The sequence below is a fragment of the Saccostrea echinata genome, unplaced genomic scaffold (assembly GCF_033153115.1).
Source record: "Saccostrea echinata isolate AGI-Se365-2 ecotype Australia unplaced genomic scaffold, CSIRO_AGI_Sech_v1 ptg000005l, whole genome shotgun sequence".
NCBI lineage: Eukaryota > Metazoa > Mollusca > Bivalvia > Ostreida > Ostreidae > Saccostrea > Saccostrea echinata.
The window spans coordinates 18,045,679-18,065,267 of NW_026889754.1; positions in this window are offsets into that span (position 1 = coordinate 18,045,679).

A 19,589-nucleotide genomic window follows, 5' to 3' on the forward strand; every position below is an offset into this window, starting at 1 on the left:
AAAGATTCTTTTTACCACATATTCTTGTTACAATGTTTATTTTTTTTATTAATCATGGATGGGATTTTATCGGGTTGACCTTCGAGATCACTGTCAAGGGAGATAATACAGAGGGAAAAAATCACAAGAAAACAAATTATTATACAAGAGGTAACAATATTAATTATACCGTCACACTTAGATCCATTCCAATTACCATGACTTTCACCAGGACACGTTCCATTCACCTTATCACAGTATGTCCCATTTTCACGATATCCGCACCTGCCTTCGCATTTTAGCCCATAATATCCGTCTTTGCATTCTTTGTAAGAAAAAACAAATTCAACTAAATTTCCCGTCACTCTAGTTATTTCTTAATCAATCCTTCTTTATTTGATATATTTTTTTTTTACTTTTTAATCATTACCCATTATTTGCGATAAACCAAATAAAAATATATGTTAGAGAAATTTTGACCCTTAAAACAGGTTAATCTTAACTTAATTCTTTATATCATGATTAATCTAATTCACCAGAGTTTTTTTTTGTAATCGTATTCTGAGAAAAAAAGTTGATAGTTAAAGAATTATAATTGAATTAGGAAACTTCAGAATAATGTTGAAATTGCACTGTAATATGAAATGAGCTATTCACATTAGGTGTAACTTGTTGACTATTATGAATTTTAAAAGAGACACTCTAAGATCACATTTTCAAAAACGGAGATATTTTTAATTAGAAAATACCAAAACTATACATGTCCATTGCAGTGTATGTCGTGACATCTTTGTCATTAAGTATAGAGGATAAAACAGGATTATGACATAACTTGTAAAATTCATGGATACATTGCATCTCATAATTCATTTTTACAAATCATCTGAATACCAGTCTTACCATTACACATTAATCCATCCCAATGGTCCTCACAACCATCTGAACATATTCCGGAGGAAGTATTACAGGTATGTCCCATTTCCACAGTTTCCACAGAAGTTTTCACAGGTCTGTCCATAAAATCCTGCTTCACAATCTGTAAAAAAAGGGGATATATTGGGAACAAAGATATGAAAAAGAATTCTTTTTTGAACTCTTGAAGAGGATTATCACAGTTTGTTCATAATTCATTAGCTGCATTCCTGCTTAACAGAGATAACATACTACTACGATGTCAGTATAGATAACTGCAATTATATTATGAAATTTTGATCAATAAGAAAATATATATGTGTTTGTAAAATATTAACTAGTAGGGTATGATAGAAACTTTTTTTTTAGATAGAACAATTAAAATAGATTGGGCTTAATAATATGAAAATTTCAAGATGATATGAATCAGCAAAATTTGACAAAATCTTAAAATCAATGATTAAAACAGTTTAAATCAGTCATTTTACCGTCACACGAAAAGCCATTCCAATGATCCTGACATCCTTGTGAACATATTCCTGTTACATTATCACAAAAGCTTCTGGTACTACATTTGCCACAGTTGAATTCACAGGCTGCTCCATTAAATCCATCAGGACACGCTGACAGAAAGATGTATTACATTAATTTAACATGTACATTAATGTACTATGTATAAGTTCGACTGAATAAAATACATATTGAGGCGTGCCTCTTACAAGACTGCAAATGTAATTCCCTTCTTGTCATTTATCTAACCCGCATCTTTCTAAATGGATATGTATACATTTTTACCACTTTATTTATTCTGTTTTCCATCGTCGACAAGAAAGGCAATAATACTAATGATCTAATTCAACATTTTCATTCATAACTTTATGCAGATTAAACCGAATAAAAGACGCTGTATAATTCTGTTTACTTTCTTTTGAAATAGGAATTTGTATTAAACTGAACAGAGATCAAATTATTTAGCAATAACAACAGCTGTAGCAAAACAGTACAAATCACAGTTACCTTTGGATTTCAGTAAGGCGCAGTTTTCTTGACACTATATTAGCGTCTTTTAAACGGTGACTTAGATTCTCATTATTTTTAGCTTATCAATATTCAAAACATACCACAAACAAGTAGAAGTAGAGTTTGATTTATTTTGTATTGTTTCATACAAGTAACGAAAGAAAACGCGAAAATGTGAAGAGTTGATAATTTCTTTCCGATTTGTCTAGTTTACAAAACTAAACATGAGCAAAATTTTGTTTCTTCAATGACATTGATTAAGCTTTCATTTTTTCGGTGGCAATAAACAGTCCCTCGCTTGGGAACAGTTACGATAGGAATATATCAGAATCCTGCATAGCAGGTGTAAATTTGGATGGTCAGCAGATACCAAAAAGTGGATTGTACAGGTTTCAGGCCCAAAGCATTTTTTTTTTTAAGGAAAGGGGGGAACAGTCTAAAAAAATGACAAAAAGAGAGAGACTCTCCAACCTAGCCAGGTCAAAGTAAAAACACTTAAAAATAGCATATACTAATATAGAAAAAGCAAGTGAAGATAACAAATAAATGAAATTAAAAAGAAAACAATTACAAACAAACCTTTGCACATCAGTCCATCCCAATGATTCTCACAGCCGTCTGGACATATACCGGTGGATGTATTACAGTGTGTTCCCTTTTTACAGCTTCCACATGTTTTTTCACAGGTTTGCCCATAAAAACCTGCTTCACATGCTTATGTTTAAAGGAAAAAACAAATGGTTTAAATGCATCTATTATAAGAAATTCATTGTTTTGGTGATACATGTATTTCAATACTCTTTTTCGAAAGTTGTTCATAATTCAGTGAATGCGTAGTTGCAGTTCAGACATAATAAAAATAGATCTAAAACCCCGGTTTCATTTGCTAGAATGATTAAGATATATAATATAACTAAAATAATATATCTGACAAGTTATAGAAGGATCTTATTAATCTGCGTTTTATAAAAAAAAATTCTATTTGAAATAAAAGGTACTAAAATATCACGGAATAAACATTCTAAATTAAAAAAAAAAAAAATAACACATTTCAAAGATTCTTTTTTGAGCACAATTATAACCCGATAAAACTAATAATGTTACCGTCACACAGAAATCCAGTCCAATGATCCTGACATCCATTTGGACATACACCCGTTATATTATCACAGAAGGTTCCGATGCTACATTTGCCACAGTTTAATTCACAACTTTGTCCATAATATCCTTTTATATCCTGAAATGAAGCATAATGGGATTCATTCATTGTATAAATGGAAATAAATAGGTCTCAGCTTATTTCATGTTTTGACGGTCTATAATATTGATTGATTGTATGTTGTTTTACGTCCCATTCGAAATTTTTATATTCATATAGAGACCTCAACATATACCGGTGAAGGGCTTCAAATTTTGACCTTTACTCGGCACTCAGGGGCATTGAGCAGTGAGGGATCTTTATCGTGCCAACGCCTGCCGTGACACGGGGCCTCGGATTTTAAGGTCTCATCCGAAGGACCCGCAACTTTCACTTCAAAGTGCCGAGCGCATGGCGAAGGAACAGTTGCTACCCATTTCTCATCGACTTAGGTCAGCCCAAGCTTCGAACTCACGACCTCCCGATGACAGAGCGAGCGCTCTACCGACTGTGCTACAGACCCTGAAACGTGCTACTGCCCCACACGCTCGCTGCCCGAACGGTACACGCTCACTACACGGTTTGCACGAAACGCTGCACGGTTTACAAGAAACGCTACATGATTTGCACGAAAGGCTACACGGTTTACACGAAAGCCTGCACGAAACGCTTTGTACACGTTTCTCACACGATTTAGCCTCAATCTGGATTTTCTATTCGAAATCTCTCGGACTTTATTTAAATTATTACGGATTAATCAAAGATTAGTTAAGAACTGCAATCATTCTGATTAAATTAAGATTGAACCTCGCTACACCGGTACAATATCAACAGATAAAAAACTCAACTGCAATCATTCTGAATTAAGTTAAGATTGAACCTCGCTACACCGGTACTATATCAACAGATAAAATACTCAATGTTCAGTTGTGATTAATTATTAGTTGTTATTGAGTATGTGACCCGCCCGGTGAAGTGCCCAGCATCGTCTATGTACAAACCTTTTTCATTAGACTCAAACTTACGCACTGAAAAAAAAAATAATAATAATTCATAATCTTTTACAGCATTCAACATGTTCAATGTTTTTATAATTATAGTTTGATATTAAAAAAGTCTTTTTTATTACTGACAAATAAACTCAGTTATTGATTTGAAAAAAATAAATGATTAAATTGCGTATGATTTCTGTAAACGGATTGATTTTCTTTTCCTTTCTTTTATTAATTATTTATTTATTCATTTTTTAATTTAGTAAATAAATAATTTCATTTTATTAAATTAGGTTCTGCTTATAATTTGCAAAGGTAGTATGTACACTGCATCAAACAAGAACATTGTGCGTGAAAAGGGGGGGGGGTTAGATTACCGAGATCTTACTTCTGTACCTGGCGAAATATAACGGGCACTTGTTTCAATAAGTATACCATTAGAAAAAAAATATTATAGAAACAAATGCTCTTTCTAAGAAAAAAAGATATCCATATCTCCAGCGGGACCCGATACATGTAACTCATTAAATGCATTTTATTCAGAATGGTAAATATATCGTTTCATTACAGAGTTGAACTTTAATTTATCATTAAATTTTATATGGTAGAGAAGCCGGGGGATAGGTATTGTAATTCTTTAGTTCTCTTTTGAGGCATTGTGTTTATCAAATAAAAACAATATATATCCACCACTGTAAAATCCTTGATTTCAAACCCCGTCTAGCCCCCCCCCCCCCCCAAAAAAAAATGTAATCAATAGTCGCGGCTCTTAACAATACATTCAAAATACGTGTATACATGTCCAATGACCAAAAACTAGAAAAAAAAAAATATGCTCTAGAACTACGTGATTAATAAAACAACTAATACACAATTATTCAGTATTTATTTCTTTATAATTCTTTTATTCACGAATACACTGGCAAATTAATTCACTGTTTACAGAGAATCGGTTAAATTTAAGAAATAAAATCCACGGGTATTTATTTGTACCCATTAAATACTAATAAAACAATTTAATTCATAAATTATTGTCTGTTGTCATCTTTGCCATGATTGACAAGAGCTAATACACGTAGCAGAACACATTTTCAGTCCCGGCACGCGGAGCCCGTGATCGATGTTGTAAATGACCTTGATCACAGTCGTACATGTAAGAAGAGTGTTGGAAGTGTAAAGAAGATTCCAATATATTTTTAAGGGGTGCATCGGGCATCTTTAAAAAGAAAATTGATAAAAAATGTGTTAACAAAAACTCAAAGTTTGTGTTTTCATTTGAACCCCCCCCCCCCCCCCCCGCGCTGGAAATATTTAACTCTATATTTACCGATGCATTTGAATTATGATTCCTTTATATGAGAATTATTAATCAACCAATTTTATGCATAAAAAGACTATAAATGACCCATCGTTTCAAAATTATTTGCATCATAATCTTGTAATATAAGAAACTTTTGTTCGTTAATAAAGAAAAAAAAAATAATTGTGTTCCCCGGCCTAGATTTCCCAGACTCCACATTTATAGGAACGCACTAAATTTTGTGTTTTATTTTTCACGCCTGTCTTATCTATCTTTTATTTTGTATTAATCACCCATATGTTCTTGTAATCTCTATATAACATAATTGTAAAATGATGAAGAGATTCTAATAAATGAATGAAAAGGACAAGACCGAATTCCTGATGAATTTTCTTTTAAAAAAATGTTCAGTATTGCCCCCTTTAAAAAATGTATTGAATCAAATACCTTAACATTGTTGTGCATATAATTAATTACTTTTAACACATTTTCTTTCCATCTTTATTTAAAAAAAAAGAAAGAAAATCAAACAAATGTGAAATACATTACCGAGTAATTTTACTTTGTTGTTTCTGTATTTTTTTTTTCTTCAAATACCACCGGTATGATATATCCGAATAATATTAGTTACAAACAACACAGAATGACATGTTAATCCATCAATAGCCATATTTAAAATAAAATGACTTCCGAATGAATCCTACACGTATCTCACACGATTCTTGCACGAAAGTCGCGCGTTTCTCACATCGTTCTTACACGAAAGTCGCACGTTTCTCACATCTTCTCGCACGCTCGCTACACGGTTTTGCACGAAACGCTTTGGAGCTTACATGAAACGCTGCACGGTTTACAAGAAACGCTACACGGTTTGCACGAAACGCTGCACGGTTTACACGAAACGCTACACGGTTTGCACGAAACGAAAAGAGCTCGAAAGTCACACGCGTTTTTGGGGTAGTAGCACGTTTCAGGGTCTGTATCGTGATCGGTCCGGTCTATAAGAAGTCTTGCAGTTAATATTCCCAGCAGTGACATCTATCTATTCAAGAAATGTAGCTTTTCCAATTCTTTTTGCACAAGTGTCCGAATTTTGTATGCCCAAACGTCTGTTAAGTAAAAAGACTTACTTTCCCCAATTTTTTACCTCCAAAACTAGAATTGAAAAAAAATGGTCAAATGATATTGAAAAAAAAATGATTTTAATAAACCTGAATCTACACTACCTGCGAATGTTTCTCCGTAAGTTACATATTTCATGTTCAAACGTCTGTAAAGTAAAGAAGAGAAGACTTTTTCCCCAAAATTTTAATGCCAAAAACAGTAACTGGCCAGAATTGAAAAAAAGGATTTTGGTCAAATGATTTTTCACAATGATTTGAATAAACCTGAATTTACACAACCTGCAAATGCCTCTACGTAAGCTTGATCTATTATCATTGAGTGGTTCTTGAGAAGATTTTTAATAGAAAAAAAGGGGGCATTAACTGTTCCCTGATTTATTATCCCTTCGGAAGAAGGTGGACCCTTCATTTGAACAAACTTGAGTCCCCTTTACTCAAAGGTACGTTTTGGGTGTTTGGTTGAAATTGGTCTTCAGTGGTTCTTAAGAAGTCGAGAATGCGATGGTTAACAAACAGACATACAACTACATAGACAGCGGCCGTAAGAAATATGATCAGAAAAGGTAATTTAAGCCTTCACCTCAGGTGAGCAAATATAACATCATAAGTAGAACTCAAAGAGAGTATTATTTTACGGAATTTATTTTTTCCCTTAAGTGTCTCATGTTCTACTTAAGCTGGTGTATTTTTTTTCTACGTTGAAATGACCTCTAATTTTTATTCAGTGGGGATTATAATTCATCATACAGCAGCGACGACCTATGATAACGAAGTTCTCTCTTACACTCCATTTAAAGATAATTTCTTCAAGGCAAAAAAAAAAAAAAGAAAAAAAAAAAAAGAAAAAGAAAAAAAGAAAAGGAAGGACCACCAAGTGGTATTTTCACTTTATTTCTGTAAAACTGACACAGATTGGTCACTTAGGGATGTCATTCGAAAGAAACAAGTGTACACAATACATGAATGTTTAAAACGGCACTGGGGGTCATAGAGCAGTAAGGATATTTTTCGTGTCAGCACCTACTGCGACACGGGACCTCGGTTTATAAGGTCTCATCTTAAGGACCAATCTCTACGTCCCGTGGTGGGAGTCGAACTTGCGAAGTAATGATCAACTCCTTACAACGCAAATCTAGTGCAAAAACACTAACCAATGCGCCACGCTGGTGACAAGTGATATTGTAACAATCATGTTAATACATCAATACCTGAGAGAAGCCTTTATACAAAATGGTTATACTAAAGGACAGATGATACCAAATAAAAAAAAAATGGATGCCTGGATTGGTATATATTTTTGGACTTATTTGGTTGTAAATAATGCGAATAATAAATTTTCAAAAAATTAAGAAATTGTAAACTTCCTTTGACTTTCAATATTCTACCTTTCTGCAACCATACTTATTAATCTATACAACTTTTCGTCACTTTATATTCCATTATTGTGAATCTATGAATGTGAAATGGAAAAACTCCACTGATCCTGGCACGTACCTCTTATATTATCGCAAAAGGTTCCGATGCTACATTTGCAGCAGTTGAATTTACAGGCTGCTCCATGAATTCATCGGGACACGCTGACCAGAAGAATTATTACATTCATTTAACATGTAATTTTGTAGGATAGATAGAATCAATCCAACAAAATATATTTTGGAAGTGCCTCTTACAAGATTGCATATCTAATCTCATTGATGTCATTTATTTATCCTTCCTCATTTATATGAATACTTTTCTACCACTGTATATATTTTCTTTTCCAAACGCAGGCGTAAAGACGAATAATGACCCCGAAGAAAATGCACATCAGCAACAAATTATGTTTTTGTGGGAAAAAAAAAAACCGAAGGGTCAGTTTTCTACATGTGAAACTTATAACCCCCCCCCCCCCCCCCCGTTGAAAAAATGACCCCAATCCTAAGAAAGGAATACAAAGATTAAAAAGAGGTAATTGATGCCAAAGTTTGGGTCTTAACGTTAATTTTCTTCTTTTTCTTTCGAACAGTGGACACGCAATTCAAATGCAATATACGAGGGTTGTCCCAGAAAAAAGCGAACTTTTTTAATATTTGATAAACTACCTGACCAAAATTGTTCATTTTTGGCACAGTGTTGGGAAATGATATTTTCGTCATTTTGTCCAAATACTATATAGTTCGAATGTCGTATGCATTAAGAAATAGCATCTAAAAGGCGTTAAATATCGGTGGTCGGCGCACGGCAATTTCTTGACTTTCAAAATTAGCATTGTCATCTACATTTTTCTTTATTACACGGCTATAAGGAAATATAATGTGCAAATAATTACATCCATAGAAACTGTACGACCTAGAGAACTGGTGTGTAAAAAAATAATAATACTTCGACTTCATAAATGACAAAAGTATGACATTTAATGACCAAACACTTTTAGTTAGATATTGTCAAAAACGGCGACGACCTGCGATAATGCTGCGCACCAAATTATCACTCAGTACTGTGTGGAGCAGCGTATGATTCATGTAAACACGGAAAGAGAGCTGGAACGATTGACTGATTGTTTGTTGTTTTACGTCCCATTCGAGAATTTTCCACTCATATAGTGACGTTACCATATACCGGTGAAGGGCTTCAAATTTGGACCTTTACTCACCACTCAGGGCCATTGAGCAGTGAGGGATCTTTTTCGTTCCAACGCTTGCCGTAACGCGGGGCCTCGGTTTTTAAGGTCTCATCCGAAAGACTCACAACTTTCACTTCAAAGTACCAAGCGAATGGCAAAGGAACAGTTGCTACCTATTTTTTATCGACTTAAGTCAGTCGCGGCCAAGATTCGAACTCACGACCTTCCGATCACGGAGCGAGCGCTCTACCGACTAGCTACCGCGATCGGTGAGCTGGAATGAAGAAACGACACAAATACATGTATCGAACACGGGTTTATACATAATAAAAGAAATTCAAAGATGAATGGAGTGATTATGGAAAGGATAAATCGTTTGGTAGACCAACAAAAATGACGACAACTGAAGTCATATGTGGAGACCTCCGTTAACTATAAGAGCAGTTAAGTTTATGATCGGGGTTGGAAAATTGTCTATTAAAAGAAATAATTCCTTGATTTATTTTTAATGTAGAACGTGTGAAATGGATACATGTAACTCCGTAACTAAAGGAAAATCATATGCAGTTTCGAATTTCTGCTTCTAACGAATTTTTAAAGACGCACAATTCACGAGCTACTTCTTGACGTCGTCGATATTGCGCCTTGAGCTATTTTGAATGATTCGTTTATCAGAGGAAAAATGCTATTTATAGAGATATTCTATTGAAATTTCTGTGAATAATGTTAAAAATGTTGATTATGGTGCATAGCAATTTTGACTTCTATAATATTGAAAATGTTCGCGTTTCTTGGGACAACCCTCGTAATAGCATTACGTGTGTTTCTATCTATTAGACCTATTGTTTCTTGGCACACAATTAAAATCGGACAATAAATACGTCACATTGGCTTTTGGTTAAAATTAATACTTCATCTTTCTTATTCATCTGTTTTCTATTTGGATATTGTACCGATTTCATACGTTTATACCCAAAAAATAACTAAAGTAAATAAAAAATCGGATGACTTATGAATCGGCTTTTCTATCACAATCTTCTGACATCTATTCTTGTAGTATTATTAGTAATCCACTATCGCCTGCATATGTGTTAATTATTACACATGCTCAGAGAGCGATCATGTTTTAAAGAGAGGGAGGATATTGACAAATATGTTGATGTTGGCTTTCAACAGTTTCGAAGTCAGCAATTCGAAAATTTTTGGGTTATCATAATGAACCAGGCACAAAATACACTTATTTTTTCCCCATTTTTTAAATGTTGTAAGGTTATACATTTTGCAATTTTAGAATGTTGATAAGTTTAAGTAATTTTCAAAAAAACCGTAAAGGCCCTAGCTTTTATACAGAATAAATGCTATATTACGATGGCGTTGAAGTCCCCCCTCCAAAGAAACATAATATATTCAGACAAATAAGATAACAGGTCTGATAAATTTGTTCTTCCTTTGGACAAACAAGATATTTGTTTGGAGAAAGAAGTTATTCCTTCGTGCGAATTAAATATATCCCTACATTAGAAGTAGATTAAATGTTTTTGTTCGTAATTATTCGGACAAACTGGATATTTGCACAATATTTATCATTCCTCTGATAAAAGAGGGAGTTCAGAAAAAAAAAAAATCAAAGATGGTATAAAGCACATGGATCAGGTCACGTTCGGGAAGAGATAAGGATGTTTGATCAAGTTTAATTATTTATTTTTTTTTTTAACTGACTTCATTCCTTCGCATTTTCTGGGGTTTCATTGAAGACATCCATTGCCTCTCTAACATTATTTTGACCGGTCACTTTGGGCGCTCGCTTTTTGATCGGTAGGCCAAGGTTCGATTCTCGTTCGCCGCGCCGCGTCAAATCTAAACAAAGGTAGTGACTGTTCCTTCGATAAGCGCCCGACACTAGAAGTGAAAGTCACGGGTCTTTCTGATGGGACCTTAAACACCGAGGTAGGTGTTGGCAGGATAAAGAACACTCACTGCTCAATGGCCCTGAGTGTCGAGTACAGGTCTAAATTTGAAGACCTTCACCGGCATAAAGTAACGTCTCTAAATGAGTGAAAAATTCTTGAATGGGACGATTATCAACATACAATCAATCAATCAATGAAATATTGTATTGAAAGAGAAGTAAAAAAAATTACAAATGACAAACCTTTGCACATCACTCCAACCCAATGATCCTCACAACCATTTGGACATATTCCGGTGGATATATTACAGTAAGTTCCCGTTTCACAGTTTCCACATGTTTTTTTCACATGTTTGCTCATAAAACCCAGCTTCACATGCTCATGTTTAAGAAAAACAGATGGTTATACTGGCAAAAAGGAAGTCCATTTTGGTGATACTTGGATATTTTTTTATTTCCAAAGCCATTCATAATTTAGTGAATGTGTACTTATATTTCAGAGCCCTAATAAAACTAACTTTAACAGTCCAGTTTCATCTGCTTGAAAGATTAAGACCTACTATGGGATAAAAATAAAATATCTGGAAGCTTACGAAAAAAAATCTTTCTATTTGAGATAAAACATACTTACCTCTTCCAGAATAAGCATTCTAAATTTAATGATGGGTTAACAAATTCCAAAGATTCTTTTTGAACACTTTATGAACTAATAAAAACATTTTTTTACCGTCACAGAGAGAACCATTCCAACGATCCTGACATCCATCTGGACATATCCCTGTTATGGTATCACAGTAGGTTCCATTGCTACATTTGCCGCAGTTCAATTGACAGCTTTGTCCATAATATCCTTTTTTGCAAACTGATATGAAAAATAATGAGATTCAGTAGTTGTTTTAATGACGGTAAATAACTCTCAGCTGATGTTATCATGCTTTGACGGTCTATAAAAAGTCTTGCAGTTAATATTTCCAGCAGTGACATTTATCTATTCAAGAAATGTAGGTTTTCTATTTCTCGTTGCATAAGTTCTGAATTTCTATGTCCAAACATCGGTCCAGTGAAGAAAAAAAGAAGTATTTTTAACTCCAAAACAGAAACTAGCTAGAATTGAAAAGAAAAGGTTCGTGGGTCAAATGATTTTGAACAATGATTTGGTCCATTCTGAATTTACAGTACCTGCAAATATTTCAGCATGTTTTTCCTTATGACCTACCAGTTCTTGAGAAGATTTTGAAAAGATGTCATAATTTTTTCACTTGTTCGTTATTTTTTTCCCATTTGGAAAAGGCGGGACCTTCACTTGAACAAACTTAATCCCTTTTACTCCAGGATACATTTTGCTAGTTTGGTTGAAATTGGTTCAGTGGTTCTTGAGAAGAAACGAGAATGGGAAAAGTTAACACACAGACATACACTTATACAGCCAGCTAAGCGGATAGACGGCACCGGAAGAAATTTGATAGAAGAGGACGCTTGAGCCTACGGCTCACATGAGCTAAGATAACATCATAATGAGACTGAAATATGAAGATAACGAGAGTATTCAGTCTCAAAAGTTCAATGAAACATGAAGAGGATATTATTTTAAGGAAGTCATTTTTCATCCTTGAGGGTCAAAAGTTCTACTGAACATAATGTTCTTTTTATACGTTGAAATGACCTCTTCTTATAATTTTATGGGGATTATTATTCATTCTATGATGACAAAGTTCTCCCTTACACTTTATATAGAGATGATTGCCCGAGTCCAACTCCTCAGGCAATAAAACAAATAGAGTTACTTCTAGGACCAAGGGAAAAATGTTCTGTTGTATTTGCAGATAATACATTAAATAGCTGTTTTATTACCTAATATTATACTGAGTATGTGGACACTGTCAGTCCAATAGATTGCCTATCCGAAATTCGCAAACTATTAGCTGGCAGTCAATAGATCACCGGTCCGAAATAAGAAACAATTTACTGGTAGTCAATAGGTTGTAAGTCCAAAATTCGCAAACTATTGACTGATAGTCAATAGATGGCCGGTCCCAAATTCGCAAACTATTGTTGGCGACCTAAAAGAATACTCTAAAGATACTCAAATAGTTCAGAGAAATGAAGATGGAGACAACGCAGTACAGTTAAGGCTACACATGAAGATAATATGGTAATGAGGTCATAATGAGGTTTGACGTCATGACAGTTGCTCCGCCTTGATAGATCTATATAAGGAAATAGAGCTCAAAAAAGCTATTTAATGATGATTGCGAGAATTTGTACAGAATGTCTGTATTTTCATGTTTAAATAAATTAACAATAGTGATTTTCTCCTATATAGTAACAACAAGTCTTCTAAATAATTTTCTTTTTATTGTGTCGTTTGGCTGCATTCGGCTTCAGCCAAGCGCTTGCACTCGGTGACACGGAATGTTGTTTACATCTAAAAACGTGGCGACAGCAGCTGAGATATGCAGTGGATAAATGCAACAATCAGACAATCTTTAAAGAGAATAGGGATAAAATAAGAAACCTACTCCTTGTTTATCTTTTTGATAAGAAGATGATGACGTTATTTCGGGAAATCATGGAAAACTGAGACGATCCGCACTACCTCCCTAGCCCTAGGTCCCTTTCTGTTCATTAAGGTGTGTATGCGCATAGGTATTAACATGTAGACATACTATTTTTTACATTGATGTTAAATAACCGTGTACATGTACAATGAGATGTATTATTACAGTCCGTCACAAACTTTATGCAGTGCCTTGTGTATATGCCCCCCCCCCCTCCACATACATTATGGAATTTGCACACTTTTAAACATGCAATGATGTTGTACTTTGGCATAAATGTACAAACATGTAACATAATATAAGCGCAGCATGTCATTATGTCAAATTATTATTTAGATGCAGTCACACTTGCAATATGTATTTTTGAAGTCAAACTGCACAGTGTACAATGTATGTGCACTGTACATGCAAGAGTATAAAACCCTATAAATTTTAATTCATACCTCTGGCAATCAAAGATTTCAGTTTTTACCAGTGCTTCATATTTTAAATTCATCCGTAGAACTTTTATCTATCTGTATCACTAGGCTGTAAATTTGTAGAATTTCTACACAAATGAAGATAAAATATTTGAATTTTCATTTGTCTGACTACATGTACATTAAATCAGTCTTGTATGTATATACATGCATTTATGAACTGTTTATATGTAAATTTTTTTTATCATTGTAGCTGTCACAGAACTGATGAAAACTGGCATTTACATCAGCCAGAACTATCAAAATAGATGCATCAATTTCTCCACTGGGTATGATCACACTAGAGCATTTCACATTATTTTTATAGTATGCCAGTGTTAAATATTTTTTTTTTAATTTTGTATAGGTGAAAGAATTAAATGTTATCTCTAGTATATTATTTTAATTACACTTTTACTTAAATTAAGTATAGCTACCAATTCTACTTTTGCAAATGTCATAGGTTTCAATTTCCAAGATTTTTTTTTTTTTCAAAAGTTCGTTTCCATTCATTTTATGAATTTCAGAAAATATAGTATAGCATGGTTTGTTTTGCACAATGCAATGTCATTTCATTCTACAATAGTAATCATTACATGTACATGTATGTATTTCACTCATTACATATATGATATATATTGTGTTGTAGCTATTCCCAAACAATTTGAACAATTCATTCAGGCAGCAAGTGTTTGCACCAAAAAATAGAAAGGTATGCTCCATATTAGCTATAAACCATACATATTTCTAGCAAGATTATTGAAGTGTTTTTGATAATAAAAACAGAAGAGTCATGTTTATGCTTTCCATGTGACTCAATGCATTGTTTTGAGTATCACTTTTTAAAAAAAAAAAACCTGGTCAATGAACTTTCCCTAATGGTATTTCATTTTGTTTTCAGAATTGATTTCATCTAGGAGAACTGCTTGAGCTGTGGACTGTTTGAAATATTTTGCACCTGCTCAGAAATTCCTTTGAATTTGAAAAGCTGTTTTAATTAAATAAATTTTCTAGATAAATAATACCTTGAATTGTTAACAGTACAATGGTGTGAAAGTTTGAAGGCTGTTAAGATTTGAATATCTTTACTTTCACGTATTCTGACAGGTTCGAAGCTGCCTATACGCAAATACGCAGGTGCGTACACATCGTTTTCAAATAAGAAAAAGGGGTTGGAGGGGAGTGGGAGACTTGTGAGAAGAGGAAAAATGTCAATACCATCCAGCAAATATTTGTGTTTAGAATTATTTTATTTCATACTGTTTCGATTCAAATTTTATATTACCATTCTTTATAAAAAAAATTAAAAAAAAAATTGTAATGTTTTATTTAATAATTGCCAAAACCAAATGAAACATTCATTAATTTGTAATTCTTCTACAACACATAGATAATTCATGCGCGGATCTAGAGGGGGGGGGGTCTGGAACTTGCAGAGTTACTAAAAGTATATACTGAAGCAAATAAAAACTGACTTTGGACCCCCCCATAGAAAACGTGGACCCCGCCAACACCACCACGAAATAGGTGTGGAAATCACGTTGTGGAAATGGATTTTACTTTGGAATTTTTCTTTTGACTGGGGTGGACCCTCCCCTGGAAAAATTCCTGTATCTGCACCTGTTATTTTTTTTCCAAAGATATTTGAGAAAATAGCAACCGTTGAATGCTGTGATCCACTAGAATATGATTTGAAATAAAACAATATTTTTGTTAATACATGTAATTGAAATTAATAATATTTGTTGCTGAAAGCTAAAAAAAAGTAGATGATACCAATATATCTTTTTAAAAAAATATTCAGCCTCTACATATACAATGAATTTGCATAGAAGTATTTAACTTTGTGTTAAAAACAATATAACTATGCCCCCTGGGCCCTCATCAGGGCTTCGCCCTGGACCCACTGGGGTCTCAAAGTGGACTCCAGCCGTTCTCTGCTTACATTTCACTTCCTTTGTTTTTGAGTACCAACAAGATCTAAATTTCAGCATGTACATTTTGTTCAGCTGTTCGTTAACAGACTATTTGTTTCTTGATTACAAAGTTTTTTCTATGATTATCTTGTTTGCGCATGGATTGATAATAACTAAAACAAAATAGACTAAAGCCCCCCCCCCCCTTCACCCCAATGTGATTTGTGCTACAATACCCAAATAAGTAAAACCTGATGTAAACTGTTTAATAATTTATTTTTAACATGCAGGTAAGGTATATGCTATCAAAGGACCCAGAGGCAAACTGGTGATGGGGAAGGGGGGGGGGGGTAGATCTGTAGAAAGAAAAACACTGCAGGTTGTTAAATACAGGAATAAGCACCCCAATCCCTTCGTCCTGTTCTTAAACTTTTAACGTAAATCCCTAAACAGTTGAAGGTTTGATAACTAAACTAATCACATATGTAAAAAAAAAAAAAAAAAAAAAAGAATGAACTTCAACTAAGTTCTGTTGGAGATATTTTTTCTGTGTGTCTACTGGGGGAGAATAAATATTTTATCATTGATAGGGGCTGTCTATTTTTTATTATAAATGATTGAATCTTTCAATATTTTTAACCATGGGCACTTTCCAATTGATTTACATGGTGGATGTTGCGGCAACTATAGGCCTATTGTTTACAAACGGAGGAAATGCGGTAGGTGTCAAATACGTCTTGTGTAGCGTATAAAAGAACGAAGATATACAGAACAAAGTAAAGTCAAAGATTTTTTTATGCATACCGTTTTGATTTAGTGAAATAAAGCCCAACACAGTCCGTAGGTATTATTTATTTAAACTTTGCGAGGTACACAAACTCTATTAAGTACCACAGAGTTATCTCCCATGCTGGGTCAATGACGCGTTTGAAAACTATATTTAGAATGAATGTGTTAAGATTTCAACCTTTAATCAAAAAGTGCAAGGACAAGGCGACAACCCAAGAGGTAGATTTTTATTTTAAATTCTTTATTTTACTGTATAGTTTTTAAAAAGTGATGCTCATTTCTTTGTAATTCATTAGGCAATTTAACATTTCCGATTAAATGATGAAAAATACCCTATTTTTGAATACTGGTGTTTGTTTTCAATGAACAAGTTAAATATCTCAGAAATCTGACTGAATGAGCATCAGTTTTTCGATAGGAAAGATATCAAGGGACACAATGAAACACTGTGCAGTTCAAATATTGTTTGCCTTGCCCTTGCACTTTTTGGTTACATTTGACATTTCATATTTTGACCTAAGATCGGAGCTCACGTGACTGTAGAGGGTCCCATGATGACAAAAAATACCGATGTGTAAAGCGATGGACAAACTCTTCATAAAGCCATTAAGATATATCAGATAGAGTTTCATGCTAAAAAATAAGACGGTTGCACTTTAAGTTTCTCGTTTTTGGTGCCTTTTTATAGAAAATGTTGCCTTAACTGTACTGCTTAACCTTGGCCATAACTTTTGAACAATTGCTGCGAAATAATCATAATAACATATTAAATAAAACAACAAAATATGCTGTACAGTGAAATTATTTGATTTAGTGAACCAAGAATGTAAAGTTTTGGAATTGCAAGTCTCTTTCTTATTCTTAATACGAAAGCAAGCGATAAACTTCTTTCTAAAGGTGTGCAATAGATTTGTTTTTACTTCTGTTTCTTACACAGTGTAATAACGTTATTTGTAATACGTTTTCCAAACATTTTTAGGGTAGGGTGTACATATATTTTTCTAAGAACACACTTATTGCATTCAAAAGATTACTTTGATAGGACGTATATTATTAATGTGATAGACTTACAGACTTATTAACCTAATAGTGTTTGTTTTCGAATCTGTGCGTGTATGTTTCTGTGTGTTATAAGTTGTATATTCATTATTTTAACACACTTACCATTACACTTTGATGTATTCCAATTACCCTGACATCCCTCCGGACAGATTCCATTTGTTTTATTACAGCGTACATTGTTTTTGCAGAAACCACACCTTTGTATACAATCGCTTCCAAAATAGCCATCTACACATTCTACACAATATTTAAAATGTAGAGACACTGTAATTATTTCAACTTATACATCAAAGAAGAACTAGTAAAAACAGTGTAATCAAAGTCCAAGTGCATATTATACATCAAACCATAAGATCATAACCCTGTAATACAAATATTACTTCAGCTTCATTGAGGCCATATTAAATCTGCAATGAGGAAGCTGATAAGTACATGAAAGAATATACTATGAATTTTGCAGGCAATGAATACGTTTTTATTGAAAAGTTACAATAATGATTTCACTTATCATCTTTAGGTAATTAAGGTACAGGGATATATGCTTTAAAAACAAAACATAAAAAAAAAATTCCTATTCGGAGTTTCAAATAGAGAATGACATATATGTTCTTTAATTTCAGATGCAATAATTTAAAAAGGCAATACTTTTCACAAAACCCGTTTAAAATTAAGATTTTCTAAGTTTTTGAAGGGAAGAAAAAAAATAGAGACGGGTTATGCATTTCCAAATATAATAGTGTTCCACTGTGCTACTAAGGACTGATATGTGCTTCAAAATATTTGATACTTGAAACTTTTGCATCCATTTTGGGACTACGAGAAAATTCATTCACTTGATATATATCTTACCTGAACAATCAGAAGATTCAATGACTGTATTACTGCATCCATAGATACAGGAACCATTAAAAGCTTCACAATGTCTATCACGACATTTTGGATCACAGGAAGTGCAGTTTTCTCCGTAATGTTGAGATGGACAACCTAAATCGAAACGTAAATTATTAAAGGATATACATTAATTTTGTACCAGCAAAGCGTATCAAAGCATTAATATGATTTTCTTTAAGCTAGGCTAAGGACGCCCGTGAAATATACGCCTCAATATATTTAGAGAAAATGAATACAATTTTAATTTTTTTTTAACAGCATTAGTTTTGATGAATGTGCATTGTGGTGTTTGCACTTGTATATATCGGATCTTTGCTGAGATCGGCCAAAGCGACATCGCTTATATCAGCTGTTTGTCACGCGACAGGTTTAAAATTAGAATATATATGTATTGCTAAAAAGATCGTAAAAGTTCAACGATGTACGGCATCTTTCCGCTTTAAATTTATTCTGTTTTGTTTAAGAAAAATTCCTTAACATGAAAAGTGCTAGGAGCAGCTTCCTCATCCTCGGGAATTGTGTAAAATTTAGCCGTCTTTCTATAAACTCCAGACATAGATATAATACGCACTGTTGTAATGTTACATTACGGGATATATAAACAATGCACTACCAGCTCCGAGCACTTTTCAAAACAATAGGTATAATAGCTATACGTGTTGAAAAATTCAGAATTTATAGTGAAGCGGATATCGTTGAACTTTGATATTTTCGAGGGACTGGACCCTCATTCTAGCACGTTACTGTACAAGTGCGCTCCCTATGGCTAGATTTATAAAGTCTACATATTATCAATTTAGTTTGACAATAAAATGTAGATAAATATATATTTAAGAATATGTCTTTATTTTGGTCCAATTTAACTTGTTTAGTATTTATTCTTATTTTTACAAATAGCTTAACCCACGCCTCAAGGAAAAAGAAACTGCGTGTCAAACT